The sequence below is a fragment of the Pseudophryne corroboree genome, chromosome 8, assembly GCF_028390025.1.
Source record: "Pseudophryne corroboree isolate aPseCor3 chromosome 8, aPseCor3.hap2, whole genome shotgun sequence".
NCBI lineage: Eukaryota > Metazoa > Chordata > Amphibia > Anura > Myobatrachidae > Pseudophryne > Pseudophryne corroboree.
In genome coordinates this window covers 8,780,004-8,806,849 of record NC_086451.1, presented here as the reverse complement: position 1 = coordinate 8,806,849, position 26,846 = coordinate 8,780,004, and the positions used below count along the sequence as shown (strand labels likewise).

Below are 26,846 nucleotides of genomic sequence, written 5' to 3'. Positions count from 1 at the left end.
CTCATGACCTTTCACCTTCTGTTCCCGTTACACAAAAACAGACAGAAATTACAAATAAATAAAATAATAATTAATAATGATCTCCTCTGTAGATCATTACAGGGGACTATATGTGTATACTGCATCTTCTCCCTGACTTTCGGGAGGGCGGGGCACCTGCTGGCTCCCGCCCACTTCCCTAGCATAGTGGCAGGGCTATGGAAGTTGACGCAATGCGCTGGGTGACGTATGGTATATTTTTGTTTCAGGGTAAAAGTGCGTACACTTTTATTTCCTTTCATAAACCAGTAAATATCTGTAAGGCGTCTCTAGCAACGCTTCTGTCCTCGCGACGCCGTCCTGCGATCTGGTGTTGCCAAAAAAGCCATCAACAACCGCATATTAAAATAAGATTTTACTCACCGATAAATCTATTTCTCGTAGTCCGTAGTGGATGCTGGGGACTCCGTCAGGACCATGGGGAATAGCGGCTCCGCAGGAGACAGGGCACAAAAAGTAAAAGCTTTTGGACCTAGGTGGTGTGCACTGGCTCCTCCCCCTATGACCCTCCTCCAAGCCTCAGTTAGGATACTGTGCCCGGACGAACGTACACAATAAGGAAGGATTTTGAATCCCGGGTAAGACTCATACCAGCCACACCAATCACACCGTACAACTTGTGATCTAAACCCAGTTAACAGTATGATAATAGAGGAGCCTCTGAAAAGATGGCTCACTACAACAAAAACCCGATTTTGTTAACAATAACTATGTACAAGTATTGCAGACAATCCGCACTTGGGATGGGCGCCCAGCATCCACTACGGACTACGAGAAATAGATTTATCGGTGAGTAAAATCTTATTTTCTCTAACGTCCTAAGTGGATGCTGGGGACTCCGTCAGGACCATGGGGATTATACCAAAGCTCCCAAACGGGCGGGAGAGTGCGGATGACTCTGCAGCACCGAATGAGAGAACTCCAGGTCCTCCTCAGCCAGGGTATCAAATTTGTAGAATTTAGCAAACGTGTTTGCCCCTGACCAAGTAGCTGCTCGGCAAAGTTGTAACGCCGAGACCCCTCGGGCAGCCGCCCAAGATGAGCCCACTTTCCTTGTGGAATGGGCATTGACAGATTTTGGCTGTGGCAGGCCTGCCACAGAATGTGCAAGCTGAATTGTACTACAAATCCAACGAGCAATAGTCTGCTTAGAAGCAGGAGCACCCAGCTTGTTGGGTGCATACAGGATAAACAGCGAGTCAGATTTCCTGACTCCAGCCGTCCTGGAAACATATATTTTCAGGGCCCTGACTACGTCCAGCAACTTGGAGTCCTCCAAGTCCCTAGTAGCCGCAGGCACCACAATAGGTTGGTTTAGGTGAAACGCTGAAACCACCTTAGGAAGAAATTGAGGACGAGTCCTCAATTCCGCCCTATCCGAATGAAATATCAGGTAAGGGCTTTTATAGGATAAAGCCGCCAATTCAGATACTCGCCTGGCAGAAGCCAGGGCCAACAACATTACCACTTTCCATGTGAGATATTTTAATTCCACCGTGGCAAGTGGCTCAAACCAATGTGATTTTAGGAATCCCAAAACTACATTGAGATCCCAAGGTGCCACTGGGGGCACAAAGGGAGGCTGTATATGCAGTACCCCTTTTACAAAAGTCTGAACTTCAGGAAATGAAGCCAATTCTCTCTGAAAGAAAATCGACAAGGCCGAAATTTGAACCTTAATGGACCCTAACTTTAGGCCCATGGACAGTCCTGTTTGCAGGAAATGTAGGAAACGACCTAGTTGAAATTCCTCTGTCGGGGCCTTCTTGGTCTCGCACCACGCAACATATTTTCGCCAAATACGGTGATAATGCTGTGCGGTTACATCCTTCCTAGCTTTAATCAGGGTAGGAATAACTTCATCTGGAATGCCTTTTTCCTTCAGAATCCGGCGTTCAACCGCCATGCCGTCAAACGCAGCCGCGGTAAGTGTTGGAACAGACAGGGTCCCTGCTGAAGCAGGTCCCTTCTTAGCGGCAGAGGCCACGGGTCCTCTGTGAGCATCTCTTGAAGTTCCGGGTACCAAGTCCTTCTTGGCCAATCCGGAGCCACTAGTATAGTTCTTACTCCTCTCCGTCTTATAATTCTCAGTACCTTGGGTAAGAGAGGCAGAGGAGGGAACACATACACCGACTGGAACACCCAAGGTGTTACCAGAGCGTCCACAGCTATTGCCTGCGGGTCTCTTGACCTGGCGCAATACCTGTCTAGTTTTATGTTGAGGCGTGACGCCATCATGTCCACCTTTGGTTTTTCCCAACGGTTCACAATCATAAGGAAGACTTCCGGATGAAGTCCCCACTCTCCCGGGTGTAGGTCGTGTCTGCTGAGGAAGTCTGCTTCCCAGTTGTCCACTCCCGGAATGAACACTGCTGACAGTGCTATCACATGATTTTCCGCCCATTGCAGAATCCTTGCAGCTTCTGTCATTGCCCTCCTGCTTCTTGTGCCGCCCTGTCTGTTTATGTGGGCGACTGCTGTGATGTTGTCCGACTGGATCAACACCGGCTGACCCTGAAGCAGAGGCTTTGCTAGGCTTAGAGCATTGTAAATTGCCCTTAGTTCCAGTATATTTATGTGAAGTGATGTCTCCAGGCTTGACCACACTCCCTGGAAGTTTCTTCCTTGTGTGACTGCTCCCCAGCCTCTCAGGCTGGCATCCGTGGTCACCAGGATCCAGTCCTGAATGCCGAATCTGCGGCCCTCTAGGAGATGAGCACTTTGCAGCCACCACAGAAGAGATACCCTTGTCCTTGGAGACAGGGTTATTTTCTGATGCATCTGAAGATGCGATCCGGACCATTTGTCCAGCAGATCCCACTGAAAATTTCTTGCGTGGAATCTGCCGAATGGAATCGCTTCGTAAGAAGCCACCATTTTTCCCAGGACCCTTGTGCATTGATGCACTGACACCTTTCCTGGTTTTAGGAGGTTCCTGACTAGCTCGGATAACTCCCTGGCTTTCTCCTCTGGGAGAAACACCTTTTTCTGGACTGTGTCCAGAATCATCCCTAGGAACAGCAGACGTGTCGTCGGAATCAGCTGCGATTTTGGAATATTTAAAATCCACCCGTGCTGTTGTAGTACTTCTTGAGATAGTGCTACTCCGACTTCTAACTGTTCTCTGGACCTTGCCCTTATTAGGAGATCGTCCAAGTAAGGGATAATTAATACGCCTTTTCTTCTAAGAAGAATCATCATTTCGGCCATTACCTTGGTAAAGACCCGGGGTGCCGTGGACAATCCAAACGGCAGCGTCTGAAACTGATAATGACAGTTCTGTATTACGAACCTGAGATACCCTTGGTGAGAAGGGCAAATCGGGACATGGAGATAGGCATCCTTGATGTCCAGAGACACCATATAGTCCCCTTCTTCCAGGTTCGCTATCACTGCTCTGAGTGATTCCATCTTGAATTTGAACCTTTTGATATAAGTGTTCAAAGATTTTAGATTTAAAATCGGTCTCACCGAACCGTCTGGTTTCGGTACCACAAACAGTGTGGAGTAATATCCCTTCCCTTGTTGTAGGAGGGGTACTTTTATTATCACCTGTTGGGAGTACAGCTTGTGAATGGCTCCCAATACCGCCTCCCTGTCGGAGGGAGCTATTGGTAAAGCAGACTTCAGGAACCGGCGAGGGGGAGACGTCTCGAATTCCAATTTGTACCCCTGAGATACTACCTGCAGGATCCAGGGGTCCACTTGCGAGTGAGCCCACTGCGCGCTGAAATTTCTGAGACGACCTCCCACCGTACCTGAGTCTGCTTGTAAGGACCCAGCGTCATGCTGAGGACTTGGCAGAAGCGGAAGAGGGCTTCTGTTCTTGGGAAGAAGCTGTCTGCTGCAGTCTTTTTCCCCTTCCTCTACCCCGGGGCAGATATGACTGTCCTTTTGTCCGCTTGCCTTTATGGGAACGAAAGGACTGATGCTGAAAAGACGGTGTCTTTTTTTGTTGAGAGGTGACTTGAGGTAAAAATGTGGATTTCCCAGCCGTTGCCGTGGTTACCAGGTCTGATAGACCGACCCCAAATAACTCCTCCCCTTTATACGGCAATACCTCCATGTGCCGTTTTGAATCCGCATCACCTGACCACTGTCGCGTCCATAACCCTCTTCTGGCAGAAATGGACAGCGCACTTACTCTTGATGCCAGAGTGCAAATATCTCTCTGTGCATCTCGCATATATAAAAATGCATCTTTTAATTGCTCAATAGTCAATAAAATACTGTCCCTATCCAGGGTATCAATATTCTCAGTCAGGGAGTCCGACCACGCCACCCCAGCACTGCACATCCAGGCTGAGGCGATTGCTGGTCGCAGTATAACACCAGTATGTGTGTATATACTTTTAAGGATATTTTCCAGCCTCCTATCTGCTGGCTCCTTAAGGGCGGCCGTTTCTGGAGACGGTAACGCCACTTGTTTTGATAAGCGTGTGAGCGCCTCATCACACACTTCATTCAATTCATCTGATTCAGGAAAAACTACGGGTAGTTTTTTCACACCCCACATAATACCCCTTTTCGTGGTACTTGCAGTATCAGAGATGTGCAAAACCTCCTTCATTGCCGTGATCATGTAACGTGTGGCCCTACTGGAAAATACGTTTGTTTCTTCACCATCGACACTGGAGTCAGTGTCTGTGTCTGGGTCCGTGTCGACCCACTGAGGTAACGGGCGTTTTATAGCCCCTGACAGTGTTTGAGATGCCTGGACAGGCACTAACTGAGCTGCCGGCTGTCTCATGTCGTCAACAGTTTTCTGTAACGTGCCGACACTGTCACGTAATTCCTTAATTACGGCCATCCATTCAGGTGTCGACTCCCTAGGGGGTGACATCACCATTATAGGCAATTGCTCCGCCTCCACATCATTTTCCTCCTCATACATGTCGACACACACGTACCGACACCCAGCACACACACAGGGAATGCTCTGATAGAGGACAGGACCCCACTTAGCCCCTTGGGGAGACAGAGGGAGAGTTTGCCAGCACACACCAGAGCGCTATATATGTATAGGGACAACCTTACAATAAGTGTCTATCCCTTATAGCTGCTTATATCTGTTATTTTGCCAAATAAGTGCCCCCCTCTCTTTTTTACCCTGTTTCTGTAGTGCAGGATGCAGGGGAGATTCTGGGAGCCTTCCTACCAGCGGAGCTGTGTGGGAAAAATGGCGCTGTGTGCTGAGGAGATAGGCCCCGCCCCCTTCTCGGCGGGCTCTTCTCCCGCTTTTTTCTGGAAAACTGGCAGGGGTTAAATACATCCATATAGCCCAGGAGCTATATGTGATGTATTTTTTGCCAAATAAGGTAAATTCATTGCTTCCCAGGGCGCCCCCCCCCCCAGCGCCCTGCACCCTCAGTGACCGAAGTGTGAAGTGTGCTGAGAGCAATGGCGCACAGCTGCAGTGCTGTGCGCTACCTTATGAAGACAGGAAAGTCTTCTGCCGCCGATTTATGGACCTCTTCTTGCTTCAGCATCTGTAAGGGGGCCGGCGGCGCGGCTCCGGGACCCATCCATGGCTGGGCCTGTGATCGTCCCTCTGGAGCTAACGTCCAGTAGCCAAGAAGCCCAATCCACTCTGCACGCAGGTGAGTTCGCTTCTTCTCCCCTTAGTCCCACGCTGCAGTGAGCCTGTTGCCAGCAGGACTCACTGAAAATAAAAAAACCTAAGTATACTTTTACTTCTAAGCAGCTCAGGAGAGCCACCTAGATTGCACCCTTCTCGGCCGGGCACAAAGATCTAACTGAGGCTTGGAGGAGGGTCATAGGGGGAGGAGCCAGTGCACGTCACCTAGGTCCAAAAGCTTTTACTTTTTGTGCCCTGTCTCCTGCGGAGCCGCTATTCCCCATGGTCCTGACGGAGTCCCCAGCATCCACTTAGGACGTTAGAGAAATAGCAAAAGCCATTACCAGCGTTTACCTCGTTACCACCCACGTTTAAAGTCAGAGCGACGTTCAGGAAGAACTGTCCATTCCCCCCAAATGTCAGGAGGGTGACAGTAATCAGGGAACCTTCTGCTGTAAGCCCCTCTGCGCCCAGGCCACACAGTGCCAATGGGGATGGTATCGGAATCCTGGCAGTCAGAATGCAGACAGCGGCATCTCAACGTTCCCAGTGAGTATTGTAACTCAACCCCACCCCTAACCCACCCCTCCCGCAGCCTGACCCTAACCGGCCACACCCACCGCAGCCTAACCAGTACTAACCCCAGTACTTACGTCGGGATCTGACGGGATTCTGACTGTTGGGATCCTAACCCTATAAATGTTGTATATAAAAGACTTATACTATGGGGGACATGTACGAAGCAGTGATAAAAGTGGAGAAGTGAGCCAGTGGAGAAGTTGCCCGTGGCAACCAATCAGCATTGATGTAACATTTCTAATTTGCATACTATACAATTGTACGGAGCAGCTGATTGGTTGCCATGGGCAACTTCTCCACTGGCTCACTTCTTTCCGCTCTTATCACTGCTTAGTACATGTCCCCCTATAGGAGAGAAATGTAGTAACACACTCTGCAGGAAGAGTCTGAGCTAATCGCTGATTCTACGCCAGCCAGGAATGTGGGGGGATAATTCCAGCCTCTCCCCATCTGTGTGTATACAGCAGTACAGCAGACACACTTATCATTCCCCGTTTACACAATTATTTACGTTGTATTACTGCGTTTGTCATCTTAGGCCGCAGCCGCCCATTATTTACCCTCAGCAGCTGTGTGCGGCAGAGATGTGGGATCCGGGCAGTATCACAGTACGAAGGAATGACAATATTATTATAATACACCAGGCATTGTCTACATGTGTATACACTGCAGCAAGTCATCTCTGTACATACAGCCAGTCCTGTCATCACTTCAGTGTTCAGGAGGAAAACGTGGTTATTATAATGCACTCCCTGCTGAACATTATAATCTCCTATATAATAGCCCTATTCTGTGACCTTGTGATTCATTTGCTAATGCTGGGCGGCGTTACAACACTGGGCGGAGTTAGTCAAATGAGTCACAGAGATCTGGCCAAATCTACAGGAGACTAGGAGCAGAAGCAGATAGCATGGGCATTGGGCATGGCACAGGCAGGGGTGCAGACCTCCCAGCTTTCTGCAGGAGCTTTATCCAGGCAGAAGGAGGGACATACACTCGGCGAAAAGGGGGCGTGGCTTCACGGAAGGGTCCCCGTTTTCGTCAGTGAGGGGGCTTGCCCAGCGCTCTGTGAGCTGCTGGCATGCCCCCAGGGGCTGATTATGAGTCCGGGGGGCACAGGGCACTTGTGACAGGGGAGCCCTATCTCATTGCTGTGCCTGCTGTGGGTTAGGGGCGTGGCCTAATCGCGCCCGCATGGCCACGCCCCCTTATGCAAATTTCTGTTTTTATTTTTATTTTTTTGATGGGATTTTGGCCCCTCAGCTAGGGCTAAATCCAGAGGACGTGGTCGCTCCCCCTACACACCCGCACAGGGAGAAGAAAGCAGGGAGACTGCTGCCTCCCTGCAACACCACAGACCTGCCAATATGCAGCAGCGTGTGCTGACTGTAACACAATGCTGCCGCTGTTGCTGGCAGGACGGGGGGAGCTTCTGAGCTGGGACAGAGCTACTCCAGCCGGGGGGCCCCCTAAAACTGTGGGGCCAACGGTACGTATCCCCTGCCCCCCCCCCCCCCACCTTAATCCGGCTCTGCTGCTGGAACCCCCCCATTAATCCGTACCCCCTGATGCCCCCTCTCCCTCTGTCTCCACTATTCACCGCTGCTCTGCTAAGCAGAACAGCGAGTACAGGAGCTTTCCAACTGACCCCCCCCCCCCCCCCCCACCGCCGGACACTGCGACCCGCGGGTGGGACAGCGGGACAGACCCCAAAAAATGGGACTGTCCCGCGAAAATCGGGACATTTGGGAGGTATGGGGGTGTGTGAGGGGTATGTCATACAGACAGACGGGCACCGGCTCACTGTGTGCTTGACCCCCCACATCGGCATACTCAGCAGGGTCTCTCTGGCGGGGAGGAGCGTCACTTTCTGGCACACTCCACGCTTCTTAGCTGCAGTTTAGTGGGGCACCTGCCGCTGTGCACGTTCCGTACTGCCTCTGTTATCTCCAGCCCCGGCAACCCCACCGCTAGCTGCAGCACTGCCACCCGCAGTGAGGTGCGCCCAGCTCCTTCTCACACTTTAGCTGGCGGGTAGCGCTACAGAAGTCCGAGCTGCTTGCAGGCTCTGACCCACTCCTCCCTCCAGCCGCAGCGTCTCCTGGGAGCTAACCAGTCACTCCCAGTCTCCCCTTACCACAGTGCCCGGAAGCCGCGAGGTCCGCGCCACGTGCATGCTATGACCCCCTCCTCCCTCCAGCCGCAGCATCTCCTGGGGGCTAACCAGTCATTTCCAGTCTCACCTTACCACAGTGCCCGGCAGCTGCGCGAGGTTTGCGGTGTGTGACTGAGGAGGGGGGGAGGGATGCGGACGGGCAGAGGAAGCAGGAATCCAGCCTGAGAGAGTCAGCCATGCCAAGTCTCCAGCAGCAGCAGATCCCAACAGGTTGGAGTGGAACAGCAGCAGCCAGCAGCAGTGACTCCGGTAAGACACATCTGTCTGTCACCACTGTTTTGTCCCTAATACCAATCTCTCCCGTGCCCTGTGTTCTGTCATGTCCCTGTCACCCCTGGCCTTGCCCTGCCACCCTTATCCTGGCCCTTTCACCCTTATCCTGGCCCTGTCACCCTTATCCTGTCCCTATCATTTCTGTCCTGGCCCCGTCACCCCTGTCCTGGCCCCGTCACCCCTGTCCTGGCACCGTCACCCCTGTTCTGACCCTGTCACCCCTGTCCTGGCCCCATCAACCCTGTACTGACCCTGTCACCCCTGTCCTGGCCCTGTTACTGCATACCCTCCAACTACCTTTTATGGCATATACAGTACCCGCAGCGCCTCCAGACCTCTCCCCAATGCACCACACCTCCGCACCTTCCCCTCCACCACATGCGGCACTCCACCCCTCCCCCACATGCTGTGCCTCCAGACCCCCTACACCACCCGTGGCTCCCACTCCTCCACCCCTTCACCACCCACAGCACCTCCAGGCCCCTTCCACCATTCACCCCCCTTATATGTCTCCCCCCACACCTGCCCCCCTCCACCCGCAGCATCTGCAGACACCCTCCTCCATCAGCGGTCCCCCCCTCCCCCACCCCTCCCCCACCAATGGCACCCCCGCACCTGCCCCTCCACCACCTGCAGCACCTCCGGACCTCCTTTCCCATCCGCCGCAACACCCGTACCTGCCCCTACCCTACCCATGGTGCCTGCGGTCCCCTACCCCACCCTCGGCACTCCCGTCCCTTCCCATCCCACAGCACCTCTGGAACCCTTCATCCATCCACAACATCCCCACACCTGCCCCTCTCCCACCCGTGGCACCCCTGCCCCTCCCCCACCTTCAGTGCCTCCAAACCCCTCCCCCATCTGCATCCCCCACTCCTCTGCCCCTCCCTCACGCGCAGCACCTCCCGAACCTTCCCCATCCGGGCCCCACCCCCACTTCTGCCTCCCCTCCACCCGCAGCATCTACAGACACCATCCGCAGTCCCCCCCGCACCCGCTACATTCTGCACATCGTGCCCTGCAGGTGCTGTTCACGCCGTCGCAAGGGGCTGCGCCTCCTTCACCATCGCACGCCCTTTCATTGTGCAATATTTAACCACTAACAAAGGAATGCAGGTAATACTCCATATAATACAAATATTAAACCCCAGAAAGGCATGCAAGGGTTAAGGGGGCGTAGCCCCTTGCGACGGTGTGAAGAGCGCCCATAGGGCGCGATGAAGCACCTAGTAATGCATATGTGCTAGCTGTCCTGGCATGTCTGGCCGGCTACCGGATTCCTCAGCGTCCTCTTGAGTCATGTGAAAGTCTCTGGTGACCCGAACACTGCTGTGTGGTGACGTTACACTCACAGTGGTGAAGGCCCACGGTGATGCGCATTTTCAGTCGCCCCTATTGCCAAATTAAATAATCTCCAAAAATCTGAGCTCAATAGTGTTTAATTTACAAAGTGAAATGCGTGCCGTGATAATCAGGCTGCCTGTACAATATTAGTACAAGAAGGCTATAATCCTCAACAATGCAGACTATCAGAGCCTTCACTGTCCTACTTCTACCAACTAGTCCTGTAGGGCAAGCTAGTCCATTCATTATCATGCTCCAAAACTAACCCAACGCGTTTCGCCACCAGATGCATAAAGGCACAGGAAGAAAATATACAGCATTCTTTGTGAAATGTCTGTTATACACATACGGAGCACAGATTCGGCTAAATCTTCCCTAACATCCCCATAAACATATGACAGGGTGCAGGTTTATAGCCCTACAAGCCGTAATCAGTTGACGGATCCCGGTAGCTCCTTCTATCACTGTGACAGAAAACCGCAGTCTACAGCACATACTGTGAAATGCGTGCCATGATAATCAGGCTGCCTGTACAATAGTAGTACAAGAAGGCTATAATCCGCAACAATGCAGACTATCAGAGCCTTCACTGTCCTACTTCTACCAACAAGTCCTATAGGGCAAGCTAGTCCATTCATTATCATGCTATAAAACCATACCAACGCGTTTCGCCACCAGATGCATAAAGGCACAGGAAGAAAATATACAGCATTCTTTGCGAAGTGTCTGTTATACACATACAGAGCAGAGATTCGGCTAAACCTTCCCTAACATCCCCATAAACATATGACAGGGCGCAGGTTTATAGCCCTACAAGCCGTAATCAGTTGACGTATCCCGGTAGCTCCTTCTATCACTGTGACAGGAAACCGCAGTCTACAGCACATAATGTGCGCGGGGGAATAGGGCGAGCGTCAGTTACACGTGTACATGCCCTTCAGACATACAACACGGCACAGGTCTGATACATGGATGGCAATGACAGCGACGGCGGGGGGCTGCACATGTTGGGGTCACAAATGGCTGACCCCTGTAAACGCAGCTGGTGGTTGGGGACGGAGCTAACCACTACAACAAATAATATTGCTCCTATGTGACAACTACGAAATTCCATCTGTCTCCCGTTGGTGGAAAACTAAACTGTAATATACAACTCCGGGATCCTACTAGACAGAGGACGTATTTCACATCTCATAGTAACCGCTCTCAGTAGTCAGAGAACATAGGGGGTCATTCCGAGTTGTTCGCTCGCTAGCAGGTTTTAGCAGCCGTGCAAACGCTATGCCGCCGCCCACTGGGAGTGTATTTTAGCTTAGCGGAAGTGCGAACGGTTGTATCGCAGAGCGCCTGCAAAAATATTTTGTGTAGTTTCAAAGTAGCTCAAAACCTACTCAGCGCTTGCGATCACTTCAGACTATTCAGTTCCGGATTTGACGTCACAAACCCGCCCAGCGTTCGCCAAGCCACGCCTGCATTTTTCTTGGCATGCCTGCGTTTTTCCGCACACTCCCTGAAAACGGTCAGTTGCCACCCAGAAACGCCCTCTTCCTGTCAATCACTCTGCGGCAAGCAGTGCGACTGAAATGCATCGCTAGACCCTGTGCAAAACTACATCGTTCGTTGTGGCTGTACGTTGCGCGTGAGCATTTGCACCGCATACGCATGCGCAGAACTGCCGTTTTTTAGCCTGATCGCTGCGCTGCAAACAAATTCAGCTAGCGATCAACACGGAATGACCCCCATTATCGTGTGTCAGAGACGGAACACAAATGACTTATAAGTAGATTTAAATTGAAATATCGCTACATTAATGGAAACGCCGCACGCCCACCAGACAATTCGGTGGAAGTGAGGTAGACAAATGAAGCGGAATATTTGATTGGATTGGTTAAATATTTGCGCTATGCGATTAAATAAGACGTTTCGCGGAGCTAAGACTGATTTTATTAGCAGAATTCTACATTTCCACAGTCGGTTATAGGCCCACAGTGGACAGATCATAAATTATAACTGGGGGGACATATATACTGAGAAATATCCATTTCTTGTGCCAAATGTGATTTCTTTGTGTCTCATAATAGTAAATTAGCGTCCCCTGACCGGGAGACCGCGGATCATTCTGCTGGTGTAAGCTTAAAACCCCCCACAAGAGCAGCTTTGAACGATTTTTATTACCCAGTTTCAAAGGCATGATCATGGATATTCCAGATGCAGGAGTCAGTGTGCGCGGAACAGGAGAGGAGGTGTAATCCGTGCCAGGAGGTTCTGCGCAGCGGACGTGGGTGACTAGTGCAGTGAGGAATGGTAACGGCGCCGACTGTAGGCGCTTGTGGCTCAGTCATCGGCCATTATGTTCCCAAGATCTCTAGTTACGAGATAAATCCAACGGGACGAGCCACCTGCTCTCAGCCACTGGCAGCGTGCAATACTGCGCCAGGCTGTGGGCACGCTCGGAGGATAGATGCACAGCGGATATGGCCAGAACGACTCCTGTCTCCATGCAATGCAGGGATATAATTTCTGGGCTCCCATGCGGCTCATCGCACCAAGTAACGGTACAAGGGACCTGCCTGCACAGCAAACACGTATCTGCGTATGATGTAAATGGACGCTGAATATGAGACATCCTGCGTTCTCATGGGGGAGAGGCCGGATGATTACTGTACTGTACTCCTGCAGGTGCAGAGCGGCGTTTTATGACGGGTTTTCTTTAGCACCGCGCCAATCTGATCCGGTCTCCAAGTCTTTGAACCTGTTAGAACTTGTGGTATAGACTTTTATGTCCCTGCACAGTTTATTACACCCATATGCCAATGTAGGGGGATGGTCTGTCTTCTATTACAGGTTCTATCTATTCCAGGTCTTCACAAAACTACATATCAAATACATGTGTGTGTGTATATATATATATATATATATATATATATTTACACAGACACACATGAACTGTTAGCTGTATCATGTACATCCCCCCGACCTTGCATAACTTCAATCGTGCGCTGAAATCCCACCTGCACCTACCAGTGGATCTGATTCTGACGCTTTCAGTCACATTGGCCAATCAGATTCCAGTTATTATCTTCTAGACGGTGCTAGATAAATGATAAGTAGAATGTGATTGGTTGCTATGGGCAACATCTCCACTTCTGTAAACCCGCACCTTAGTAAATATACCCCAAAGTGTCAACAAGCTATAAAGACTGACTGCGTGTGATTGATGAGAGCTGCTGTTTGCATGGAGTCGCCGGATGTCACAAAACAGGTAACAAGGTCCTCTGGCCGATCTTTCTGATCAATCACCATAAGACCAGATCTGTCCAATCTGGTAGCGTGCGGAGGTTGTGCTGAAAGGACCAGTAACCCAAAACCAGCTCCTATAGCTTCAGGGCATGACCCAATAGGATCTGACACAGGTCAAAAAGCTGAAAATGCAGTCAGTTAAGCTGCTGGATCAGCCGTGGTCAGAAAGGAAAGGAAGGAAGTTGGGCACGGCTGCACCTCGTATGTCCCCAAGCGATCATGGGCCACGCAGGCAGGGTACTCAATACTTCCTTTCTGTGTCTCTCACCATGGCCTTTATAACATCCAGGTAGAGCTGGATTCTGTACAGGCCAGTGCACTAGATAAATATCAAAGTAAAAAAAAAATACATCTAATAATAATCTAATCTAGAAGACATGAAAAATATATTTAAACACAATGTCTGTTGCTTTATCTATAGCAGAAGACTATGGGCCTAATTCAGACCTGATCGCAGCAGCAAATCTGTTAGCTAATGGGCAAAACCATGTGCAGTGCAGGTGGGGCAGATGTAACATGTGCAGAGAGAGTTAGATGTGAGTGGGTTATATTGTTTCTGTGCAGGGTAAATACTGGCTGCTTTATTTTTACACTGCAATTTAGATTTCAGTTTGAACACACCCCACCCAAATCTAACTCTCTCTGCACATGTTACATCTGCCCCACCTGCAGTGCACATGGTTTTGCCCATTAGCTAACAAATTTGCTGCTGCGATCAGATCTGAATTAGGCCCTATATCATGAAATGGACGTTTTGCTGCGGTCCCAGTTCCGTTGGCGTGATGCAGAAAGCCGTATCTCATCCGACGTTGTACCTGACATCTCTAGGTATATAATATATTAAACTCCTGGTTTTGTTGTGCTGCAGTAAAACACAGTGACCCGCTGGGGGTTTGCGGAGAGGGCTTGTCCCCCCGGCACGGAAAAGATATAAGTATAGAGGAAGTCAGTCGTAACCTTTATTACATCTAGTCACTTGGGGCGTCTCTGCAGCTTCAGTGGTCTGGCGTATAGGTCTGCAGCCAGCGCCGTGTGTTACTTCATTCAGCCGCAGCGATACACTCAGAAGGTTAATAAAACAGTCAATTGAAAAGTCTCTTAGACTGCATGCACATAGGCACCAGAAAGGCACGCGCAGATGGCTCCTTATACATCCAGCGTCTATACGCCATACGGCGGGAGACGCCCGGCGTGACAGAGCCGCTCTGAGAGGAGTACCATACTGTATATTTCTTTAAAGTGAGTCTTACTCACATTGGAGGCGCAGAGAAATGCCGCTCACAGTTTACTAGAGACGCCGGGCTGTGACGCAGGAATTACTTTTAGACACAAAGTCGCAGGTGAAACATAACGGAACTTGGTGTGAGGAGAAGCGGCGGCCGCTGCATTGTAGCACTTTGTACACAGACTCAGCCGCACGCAGACGCACAAGTGTCACATTTCATATTGATCAGGCCATCAGTAGCCGACAGTTCGTACCCATCAATGATTTTATTCCAATGGTGATAGATTTTCAATTAGATTCTGTGAGGATGATGGCGGCAACTGAACCATTGCGCTGCTTAGTTTCGATGGCAGCTTGCCGATGTTTGGTGATGTCACTCCTCCTGCGTAAACCACAAGTAGAATCTCTGAGTCCGTACAGATCTTCTTTGTGCATGCATACAATCGATGGATCACACCATCCACTGTTTGGCCAGCGATGGTTACGTTGACAGGCATGTACCGATGGCGGCAAGACAGGGTCAATTGGATCCTGCCCTTGCGATGGCCATCCCGACTCACTATGAACACGTCACTGTAACGTTAGTGGCCCTGCCTCCATGTATGAACCAACCAATCCACACAGAGCAAGTGCGCAAATCTGTCATTCACTCTGTGTCTGCTGTCACACAGAAAGACCTCAAACGGCAATCTCCTAAGTAGCGGCTCGTTTTACGCCTGTTACTCAGCTCAGCCTTCAAACTTCTTCGGCAAATGTTTAACTTTTGCTGGAATATTTTTTTTTTTTCTAATTCTTTTGAACCCAATTGATTTTTGGATCGCGCAGTTGGGACAGATCGTACTTTCTTCTTACAATTACAGCACACGCTTCATTCAACTCCAATCTGATCCTTCAATCTTTAAAAAAAGAAATAAATTCCTGCTAATGTAATAAAATGATTGATCGATATGACGATGCAGATTGATTGTATTCTCAAACGTGTCTATTTCATTAAAAAACAAAATGGTAAAATGAAAATGTTGGATCATAAGGAGCGAGGTCCAGGTGTGCTGGAACTACAAGTATCAGCGTGTCCCGTCAGTCTGGAGAGGTGCTAGTCACCTAAGCCTGCTTTAGTTTAAAGCATACAGATGTATCCATGTTCCTCTTTGCGGCATTGCCGCATGCTGTATGGCGCCAGGCTGTGACTATTAGCAGCCGGCGATTGCTCCATTAATTCCATTAGGAATAGCCGCAGCCCGGCACGCCATGCCGCATCGCAGCCAAGATGAACATGGCTCCATCTGTATTTGCAGCGCTCTAGAAAGAAAACATTTCCTGATTAACCTGCATTATTCCAGCCCATAAGTTCCCGGGAGAATGGCGCGGAATTTCCACCATAGCTGCAAAGAGTAAACAAGTAGGACATTTAATAGCTGCCTAATTAACACGGGGAGATTGGAGCAATTATGGAGCAGAAGCGTACCTCACACAGAATTACTAGCAGTGAAAACAGACGCTGATTGAGTGTTTGCATCAAACCGAGGGACGCTTCCACGCCTGGAATCACCGAAACATCTACAGCTGGCTGTAGATCTGTGTCTGTGGCATCCAGCGCATCCAGCCGTAGGGTGAGGTCATCTCTGGCCCGCTGAGGACAAGGTGCCATCACCATCACCTCCAATCACATCACCGCCGCCTCTCCGGCACAGCTCGAGTTAATCCGTTCCGGCCGTGAATTCGCCTTACCTGCAACTGGCTGGGGAACAAGACAGGAAATTGGAAAAGAAGACGGACGGGGGAAGTGCGAGCACTTAGGAGTTATTAAAGGTTCCTCCTTTTCCATCTGTGGAGAAATATCATATCCAAGTACGCTATGTCACCCCGGATTTTTCCATCCAGAAGGTAGACAGAGATCATCCCCCTGTCACTCTATCAGGGAGGTCCTCACCAAGGTCCGCCATCCCGGGGGGTAGCTCACTGCCATCACGGGAGACGGTTATATGGTGGGAGTAGAGGGAAGTGGACCTCTAATCAAACAGGGATTCACTGCACTCTCATCAGTTATCCAAGGGGTCCCCAGTTTCCACCTGGTTTATCAGAGAGTGCTGCAGAACTTTGGTACCCATTACCCCCAGTTCTGGTCCAATTTACCACTGGCTAAGGCTATCTTCAGATGGCGTTAGCGGATGTAACCCCGCTGAGGGAACGCTCTAGGGCTGGCGGCCTTAAGAGAATTTGCCAAGCACTAAAAAGCCCGGGTTAGGATGGCGTGGCACCCACCGGGCACAGCAGCCAAGGCGATAAGGCTGGTGGAATGTAATGCTGATAGATGTAGGTTGATACAGCTGGCCCTGGTAATAGGGATGCTGCTTACACATCATACAGAATAATAATTGGGGAAAACGTAGACAGAAAAAGACTCTTAGGTGATAGAAAGCCGCGCAGCAACACAGCGCCAGCTGAAAAGGCGAGTACAACACTGGGATCTGTACACAGGGGGCACTACAGCCTGACCTAAGAGAACGTGAGATAATCGAGGCGTGCCATTTACAAACAAGCGGGACTGCAGCCAGACAGCGCAGACGTACTCTGTGACGCGCCTGTTAGTGCACAAATGCGCCTGTTTTTCACAGGAAAGCACAAGGACCTGTGCGACAAGATGGCGGTGTCTGCCGGACTTGGAAAATTGTACCTGTTCCGATGGATAAAAGGTTCTCCTAACAAAATATTCACCGTGCCCCACCTACTGCGCATACATGCAAAAATTTGATTTTATTTAATGGGTTGAGATATTAACATTTTTTAATCAAATAGATTTAAAGGGTGTAAATGGCATTTTTAGGGGAGCACTCCCTGGTTAGCTGGTGAATTTGATGGGACTGATGGGGTCATTCAGATCTGATCGCAGCAGCAAATTTGTTAGCAGCTGGGGAAAAACCATGTGCACTGCAGGGGGGGGGGGAGGCAGATGTAACATGTGCCGAGAGAGTTAGATTTGGGTGGGGTGTGTCCAAACTGAAATCTAAATTGCAGTGTAAAAATAAATCAGCCAGTAATTACCCTGCACAGAAACAATATAACCCACCCAAATCTAACTCTCTCTGCACATGTTACATCTGCCGCACCTGCAGTGCACATGACTTTGCTCATTAGCTAACAAATGTGCTGCTGCAATCAGCTCTGAATTAGGGGGATCATTCCGACCCGATCGCACGCTGCAGTTGCAGCCATGTGATCGGGTCACAACAGCGCAAGCATGCGGGCCGAAATCTGCGGGCGCATCGTTGCCCGGCGCAGCGACAAGAAGAACGAAGAAAGCATTCGCAGTGGCGAACGCAAAAAGACTGACAGGAAGAGGCCGGCCGGGGGTGTCAACTTACCGTTTTCTGGGAGTGACGAAGAAAACGCAGGCGTGTCCGGCCGTTTTGCAGGGAGGGATCCTGACGTCAGCTCCAAGAAGATTCTTCGCAGTGGCTGAGTAAGTCCTGAGCTGTGATCGCACCCCTGCACTGCCCTAACCCCCCTCCCCAGTAGGTGGCGATTACCTGGTTGCAGCCGTGCAAAAAAACGGGCTGCGTCGGAATGAGGGCCTAGGCCCCTGAGTGTTTCTATCCACATAAATGCAATCTAAGTCGCTATCTGTATTATCCCATGCAGCCGGAGCCCTAGGAGCCAGTCCCACAAAGTGGAGTCTGGGAAACATTCTGCGGACTTATTATCTACTAATTTCCATCTTGGCTGGATGAGCCGTGCGCGCAGGCGGGGAATGTATCGGGACAGTAGGCTTAGGAAGATGGAGCATTCTGGGCCTTTTGTGCTATTATTACTGAGTGTGTAAATGGCACACCTGCAGCCAGGACGGGAGAGCCAGCACCGCGCCAGGTCCTGACATCACAGCGTCCCCCCCAGACCCTGCAATCCTCTGTCTGGGTCCCGGCCTGATCCCACTCTCCATCTTCCAGCTCTGCAGTCACTGTTCTGATCCTGGAAGCCCGGGGATTGTGCCAGAGATACACAGGCTGCCAACAAGCAGTAACTCCTGGCAACACCAGGCCCTTCTCCAGCTGTGCCGCGGCCGGCTCGGTCAGCACCAGTATATGGCGAGACGGGGAAGAACGCGGCATATGGCAACAGATCTGGGCACGAGACTGTCACATCGCAACGGCTTACCCGTTCACACTACACCGTGAGCCGGGCTGAACACGTGTGCAACCCTGCACCCTACCCGATTTGAAATACCGGGTCGGGTATCAGTGGGATAACGAGGTTTAGACAAGTGAGGCACTAAGGGTAATTATTGCTGTGAATGTTCAGGAATGGTCAAGGCCAATCCCTCCCCTTCCATATCATGACCCTGGAGAACCAAAAGTGCCAGCATGCTCTGGCAGACAGGCCCTGCTATAAATGAAAGGAAAATATGACAACCTACCCACCCTCGGGAAAGGTCCTGCGTGATCCATATAGGCATCCTGGTACTTTGCAAGACTGAGGGGTCTATTTATGAAGCAGTGAAAAGTGTGGAGAAGTGGAGAAGTTGCCCATGGCAACCAATCAGCATTGAAGTAACATTTATAATTTGCATACTATACAATTGTACGGAGCAGCTGATTGGTTGCCATGGGCAACTTCTCCACACTTTTCACTGCTTCATGAATAGACACCTGAAAGCCCTGTCTCACCACCGCTTCCTATGGGAGTCTGTCCCTAGTGACAAGTCCATAGCAGACTCATAGGAATGAGTGGGAGCGCCCTGATTGGTCAGAACCTGGAAGCAGCAGAGCGCTGACCAATCAGTACGCTCCCAATCGCCGCTGCAGGTGAGGAAATGTTGGTGTCATTAGTCTCCGCTGAGGCGTCCAATCCCATTGAGCGGATTAACCTGTGGGAGGCAGCGTAGCGGTCTGGGATCGGTCCCTCCACACCTAGGTCATATGTTAATGGCTGGGTGTCCTTGTTTGTGCTGAAGATCAAGCCCTTCGCCCGCACCTACAGTGACTATGCTAATATATATGGTTTTAAGACTGCACAATGCCACCATCGGTTGCACCATCGAAACTTGCAGCAGCTCTATGGCAGGTGAAGTTGGTCGCCACAGGTTACTATTCCAAATAGTTGGTGACATGGACCCAGGGGATTATGGGAAAAGTCCTCCTCACGAAGGGTAACTAGACGCTACTGTCTGACTATGGCCTCCTATGCCTGCGGCTGTGTACCCAGCCGCTGTCACTGACACACGTGCGACACTCCCGCTATTCGCCCACTGAATGGGCCCTAACAGCCGCCTCCCGGTCACAGGAACGCCCGCACTTTTCCACAACATTTCCGATCCCGCCATTCTTGATCTCAGCGGCGTCTCTGTGCCTACATTCTGTAACATATGCGCACTTGCAAATAATCTCTCAGCTACGCGAACATCGTCAATGCGTGCAGATTGCGTGCTGCCCTGAATCAGACCAATACACAGAGCCATATGTGAAGAATACAGAAAGAAAGTTTGGGGGGGAGGTATGGCCGACCAGCTACCTCACCAGCTAAGAATGTCTCACACTGCAATGCGCCTCCCCAAGAATAACTGAGCAATTACCGGGCGCAGAAACCCGAGTCGCTGCTAAATGACACTCATGTGAATCCTCTACGGGGGTTGCGGGTCGACCGAACTTGTTGGAAGCTAATCCTGAGGGGAAATGAGTGATTCCGTGTAACCCCTCGGCTGCCGGAGCGTTGCAGGACGCGGATAATACGAGCTGAGGTCAGAGCCACCTGCAGGAATGGAGTTAATCTGGTGGAGACAATAAAACGTGAGCCTGCCGGGTTTTACAGGCCTTGGCCCGAGGTGTTTTCCACATTACATGCTATACTGGCCTCTCCTTCCAAGTAAAACACTGGCAATTACAGGCCCGAGACCCTGAGAACGCAGCCGACAGAACACTTGCAGGATAATACCGCTGGTTACTAAATCGTGGGAGCAGGTACACGCAGCCGGCAGGACACGGTTACGCTGGTCAGGTCTCATCGTCCAGGTCCGCACATAAATAATTACAGGGGTCTCCGCCCTCAGGGGTTACTTAATGCATTCTCCCTCGCTATCTCAGCGGGGACCTCTGCCGACAGGGTCAGTGATGTGTAGGAGCACCGATGGCAGCTTCTGATTGGATGGCTGCGACGATGGCTGCCATTTCTAACTGTATGTTGGATTCCGTCCCCTCCGATTATTCCATCGGAATGGATTTCATCAACTTATAGCACATCGGAAACGTATCCAGCTGGCAGATAATCTCATACCACGCGCGAATGTCGCCATATGTCAATCACCGCAACGGGCCCCTGCGTGATATGGCCGCCCGTAACAAGCACCACACAGCCCAATCAGTACGCGGCCAAACGGGACACGGATCACGCCGCTTGGCAACTGGGAATGTCGTCACAGCTCACCTGGGCGGGCCGACATTCTAAGTATTACAACCGAGAACGCTAAGTAGTGTGGCCCTTTGCATGGGATCCGGTCTGAAGATCGACAGTGTCTAGGTCGACAATGTTTAGGTCGACCACTATAGGTCGACAGTCACTAGGTCGACATGGATGGAAGGTCGACAGGGTTTCTAGGTCGACATGTGCTAGGTCGACAGGTCTTAAGGTCGACATGAGTTTTTCACATTTTTTTTCTTCTTTTTTTGAATTTTTTCATACTTAACGATCCACGTGGACTACGATTGGAACGGTAAAGTGTGCCGAGCGAAGCGAAGGCACCATGCCCGAAGCATGGCGAGCGAAGCGAGCCATGCGAGGGGACGCTGTGCACTAATTTGGGATCCCGGTCACTCTACGAAGAAAACGACACCAATAAAAAACAAAACAAAACCCATGTCGACCTTTAGACCTGTCGACCTAGCACATGTCGACCTAGAAACCCTGTCGACCTTCCATCCATTTCGACCTAGTGACTGTCGACCTATAGTGGTCGACCTAAACATTGTCGACCTAGACACTGTCGATTTGATGAACCACACCCCTTTGCATACGGCGTGCCTGGTCTGTGCCAGTCAGTGTGGCGGCTGTTTCACCAGCAAGAATACTGGGGGGAGATATATCAAAGCCTGGAGGGAGATAAAATGGAGAGAGATAAAGTGTCAGCCAATCAGCTCCTAGGTGTCATGTTTCAGGCTGTGAGGGGGGTGTACTAAGACTTGGAGAGAGATTAAGTGGAAAAAGATAGCATACTAGCCAATCAGCTCTTAACTGTCATGTTACAGGCTGTAGGGGGGATCTACTCAATGTTGGAGAGAGATAAAGCAGCAGCCAACCAGCTCCTAACTGCCATGTCACAGGCTGTGTTTGAAAAATGACAGTTAGGAGCTGATTGGCTGTGATTTTTTTTTTTTTTTGGGGGGGGGCTATTTACTAGGCCTTGGAGAGAGATAAAGTGGACGGAGATAAAGTACTGAGCAATCAGCTCCCAGCTGTCATTTTTCAATCACAGCCTGTAACATGGCAGTTAGGAGCTGATTGGTTTGCACTTGATCTCCATCCACATTATCTCTCTCCAAGACTTAGTAAATAGATCCCTGTATCTCTCTCCAAGCTTTGAAACCTCTCCCCCCACATTAGATACTGCCAATGCATGGGGTACAGTATTCTGCTCCGAAGGGCAGTATATTATATATTGTATAGGGCCTGAGTCAGTGCTGTACAGATGTACACCAGGGAAGGGCTCTGGGGGTCATTCCGAGTTGTTCGCTCGCAAGGCGATTTTAGCAGATTTGCTCACGCTAAGCCGCCGCCTACTGGGAGTGAATCTTAGCATCTTAAAATTGCGAACGATGTATTCGCAATATTGCGATTACACACCTCGTAGCAGTTTCTGAGTAGCTTCAGACTTACTCGGCATCTGCGATCATTTCACTGCTTGTCGTTCCTGGTTTGACGTCACAAACACTCCCAGCGTTCGCCCAGACACTCCCCTCCGTTTCTCCGGCCACTCCTGCGTTTTTTCCGGAAACGGTAGCGTTTTTTCCCACACGCCCATAAAACGGCCTGTTTCCGCCCAGTAACACCCATTTCCTATCAATCACATTACGATAGCCAGAACGATGAAAATGCCGTGAGTAAAATTCCTAAGTGCATAGCAAATTTACTTGGCACAGTCGCAGTGCGGACATTGCGCATGCGCATTAAGCGGAAAATCGCTGCGATGCGAAGATTTTTACCGAGCGAACAACTCGGAATGAGGGCCTCTGTACAGGTATTTGCAATAGCCATAGGCGGGGGGGGCTGAAAGACATAGCCGCGCCTGCGTCCGCCTCGCATTCAGGCCCCGAGTCTAGCAGAAATATAAGGATAAATGACAATGTTTTCTCTTGATGTGTTTCCAGGGAACAGGGCCGATATATCGCAGTATACGCGGTGTGAGCCCCAGCTGCACAGACCACGGACTGCGCTCAGCGTTCACCTCCATCATCTCCAGCTTCCAAATACCATAAAACGCTTAAGTGTTCCCCCTAGGATATGAGGCTTCCTGACGCAGGACGGCGCACGGCGGACACTGAGCAGATGGGCGTTATAACCTCAGACGTTTCTAAACCGAATGTTGTAAAGTGCGTTGAAATACGTGACACACAATCCGTGTGTACGAGCCCAGTCAGGACTCGTGCGCGGTGCGACTTAGACGCATGTGCAGTAATAGGAAGATCGCTCAACTGCGTCCGACATTGCGTAATGCTTAAGGGGCATATTAATCAGACGCAGGGCCTGTAACAGTGCCCGGGGGCAATTCAATTGCAGCTGTGAGAAGCCCGCAGGCTCCAATTAGCGCAGGTTTCTGTTCGCACCCTCCGATATCGCTGCGCTCGGCACAGGTTACCGCTCCCAATTGTTGTCCACGTGGATCGTAAAGTATGAAAAAGTTGAAAAAATTCAAAAAATTGTAAAAAAAACCTCACGTCAACCTTTTTTTCATGTCGACCTATAGACCATGATGTCGACCTAGCAACGCAGTTGACCTACTGCGCATCGACCAATAGTGCACGTTGACCTAATGACTGTCGACCTAACGCCCATATCCCCGGACGCATATCCCGAGATCTATGGGTTAACGCACGTTATGGGCTTAAAATGGAATAGATCCGGGTGTTGAAGGCTGCGGCTATCCTCCCACGGCAAGCACCGCGGCTCGCTCAATACGCCCCTACGAGGAATACGCGTAATCAGCATTTATTTATATAGCGCCAGCATATACCCTTGCACTTTACAGCAGCAATATTCCCAGACTGGTCAGGAAGGGGTTAAGATTACTACAACATCTGTGCTCTGCAGCAGCGTCCCCGGGAACACGACATGACACTAATTGTCCTCCTGACAGCACGGAAGGAGCAGGCTGCAGCTGGACGCCGGAGGCGGGAGCACATGCCGCCATTGTTTATGGGTTTCCCTCTCCTGGCTGAGTAACACCAGCATGGCGAGGGTACTCAGCCGCAGTGTGCCAGGCAATCCCAGTTATAGGAGAAGCAGGGCCCAGGATTCTGCAGGGCAGTCAGCGGCTGTTCTCAAACTCCTGTCCTCAGGTGCATGTTTTCCAGATCTCCTAGTTGCTGCACAGCACTATAGAGTGCTGTCTCCCAAGAGAGTCTTCAGGTGCATACACACTTGCCGAGAAAATGAGCGACGTCGCTCACTTTCTCGGCAAGTGTGTACGCCGCCACCGACCAGAGATGAGCGCCCACGCGGGTTGTTAACGACCCTCGCTGTCGGCCATGCAGGCAGCTCAATCTGGACTGTCGGCCAGGAGCTGCTTGCACGGCCCGGCCGCTGCGTGACGTCACTGAGCGATACGAACGTCATATCGCTCAGTGTGTATGACCAGCCGCCGGCCGCCCCGGCTCGGAAGGGAAAACACTGGACGACGACGCTCACAGAGCACGCCCCCTAGTGTGTACCCACCTTTAGAGTCGCTCTTCCTGAAGCAGAGTCAAAGGGGGAGATGTATCAAACCTTATGATGTTGCCCATAGCAACCAGCTTCTAGCTATCATTTTATAGAACGTACTAGGCAAATTATAGCTGGAAGATATACTAAGCCTTGGGGTGAGATATAATGTGGAGAGAGATCAAGTATCAGCCAATCAGCTAATAGCTGTCATTTTCACACCTAGCCTGTAACATGGCAGTTAGGAGCTAATTGGTTCTCCACTTTATCTCTCCAAGCTTAAGTACATCTCCCCCCCCCCCCATATGTATATAGCAGGAGCATCATTATTTACTAGCTACGGTGACCCCTTCTCACAGTGTAATCATAGTTTGCTTCTGGTTTTCCCATCTATTTTCCAGCTGCAACGACTGGGGCCAAACAGACAACAGACATCACCCTCGATATGGAAAAGAGAACAGAACAAATGAAACAGTGCGGAGGGCCCTGCTCGCAAGAGCTGGCATTCTACACTGTGGCTGTGATTATGAGTAATGAACTGGTGATTCTGCAAGTGAAAATGCACCTTGGGCCCAGCACTGAGGGGGTTAACCCTAGCGCGCAGACTGAAGTATATAACGTGGGGTGGGGGTGCGAGGGGAGATATTTGGACAGAAAAACATTCTTCTTCAAGAAAACTCTCATTTTAAAATCGGTCCAAAATACTCAGACGGTTCCCAGATCAGTAATAACACTTAGTGCCGACCTTCCCTTCCCAGGAGGAGAACCTTCCACAATGATAAATCTGTAGGCATACTCACTCCAGCTATACGGATCAGCATTTATTTGGGAAGTGATTAATCTCCCACCTCCCATTACGTCCCATTTTGCAGTGAAAATTCAGCTACTTTTAATGTATTCTCTTGTCCACGCCCTCCTGCAATGCAGTGTTCTCTTTGTCATCTTCCCGTCTGTGCTTTTCAGCCATGTGTTTTGCAGTATTCTCATTGTTGGAGGATATGACACAATGTTGCCCTCTAGATAGAAGTGTATTGTGCAGAAGGGTTACATTCAGGACAATGCACATGAAATACAGTGCCTGATTATATAACTGCCTGGCTGAAGATAACAGAGGACCACAGAAAGAGAAACAATGTAGAGTTGCAGAGGAGCGGGGATGAATCAATGGAAGACAGGAGACTCCCCGCAGAGTCAGACAGACAGGAGATTTGTACATCTGGAGATGTATATATATTTGTAGCAGGATTCAGCTTTGGAACGAGGCCAAACTCTGTCTCTGGAGAGAACTCAAACACCTAAAACATGTTAGTAAATGTCTAGTAAAAATTATGCGCTCTATTTCATTTACTAATGTTCTGTAACTCAGATATACACAGTACCTCTTCCATTCCTATACACACATGCACAGTACCTCTTCCCTATTCCATTCCTATACACACATGCACAGTACCTCTTCCCTTATTCCATTCCTATACACACATGCACAGTACCTCTTCCCTATTCCATTCCTATACACACATGCACAGTACCTCTTCCCTTATTCCATTCCTATACACACATGCACAGTACCTCTTCCCTATTCCATTCCTATACACACATGCACAGTACCTCTTCCCTATTCCATTCCTATACACACATGCACAGTACCTCTTCCCTTATTCCATTCCTATACACACATGCACAGTACCTCTTCCCTTATTCCATTCCTATACACACATGCACAGTACCTCTTCCCTCATTCCAGTCCTATACACACATGCACAGTACCTCTTCCCTCATTCCATTCCTATACACACATGCACAGTACCTCTTCCCTTATTCCAGTCCTATACACACATGCACAGTACCTCTTCCCTTATTCCAGTCCTATACACACATGCACAGTACCTCTTCCCTTATTCCATTCCTATACACACATGTACAGTACCTCTTCCCTTATTTCATTCCTATACACACATGCACAGTACCTCTTCCCTTATTTCATTCCTATACACACATGCACAGTACCCCTTCCCTTATTCCATTCCTATACACACATGCACAGTACCTCTTCCCTTATTCCATTCCTATACACACATGCACAGTACCTCTTCCCTTATTCCATTCCTACACACACATGCACAGTACCTCTTCATATATTCCATTCCTATACACACATGCACAGTACCTCTTCCTATATTCCATTCCTATACACACATGCACAGTACCTCTTCCCTTATTCCATTCCCATACACACATGCACACATACACATGCACATATATTCAATTCCTATACACACATGTACAATACCTCTTCCTATATTTCATTCCTATACACACATGCACAGTACCTCTTTTCATATTCCATCGCTATACACACATGCACAGTACCTCTTCCTATCTATACACAGATACACAGTACCTCTTCCCTTAGTCCAATCCTATACACAGAT

At 50.1% G+C, this 26,846-nt stretch overlaps 1 protein-coding gene and 1 long non-coding RNA gene across 3 annotated transcripts in view; one reads left to right on the top strand and one right to left on the bottom strand.

The window, feature by feature from the left end:
• Nucleotides 1-26,846, bottom strand: part of LOC134948044 (collagen alpha-1(I) chain-like) — a 327,117-nt gene that overhangs the window by 260,739 nt on the left and 39,532 nt on the right. The window lies entirely within an intron of this gene.
• Nucleotides 7,932-25,743, top strand: LOC134947410 (uncharacterized). Of its 2 annotated transcripts, none has more exons than XR_010182543.1 (2): nt 7,932-8,621; nt 24,816-25,743. It is a non-coding gene; the product is annotated as an uncharacterized LOC134947410 (long non-coding RNA). The 2 variants fall into 2 exon arrangements; XR_010182544.1 differs by lacking the exon at nt 7,932-8,621 and adding an exon at nt 20,121-20,294.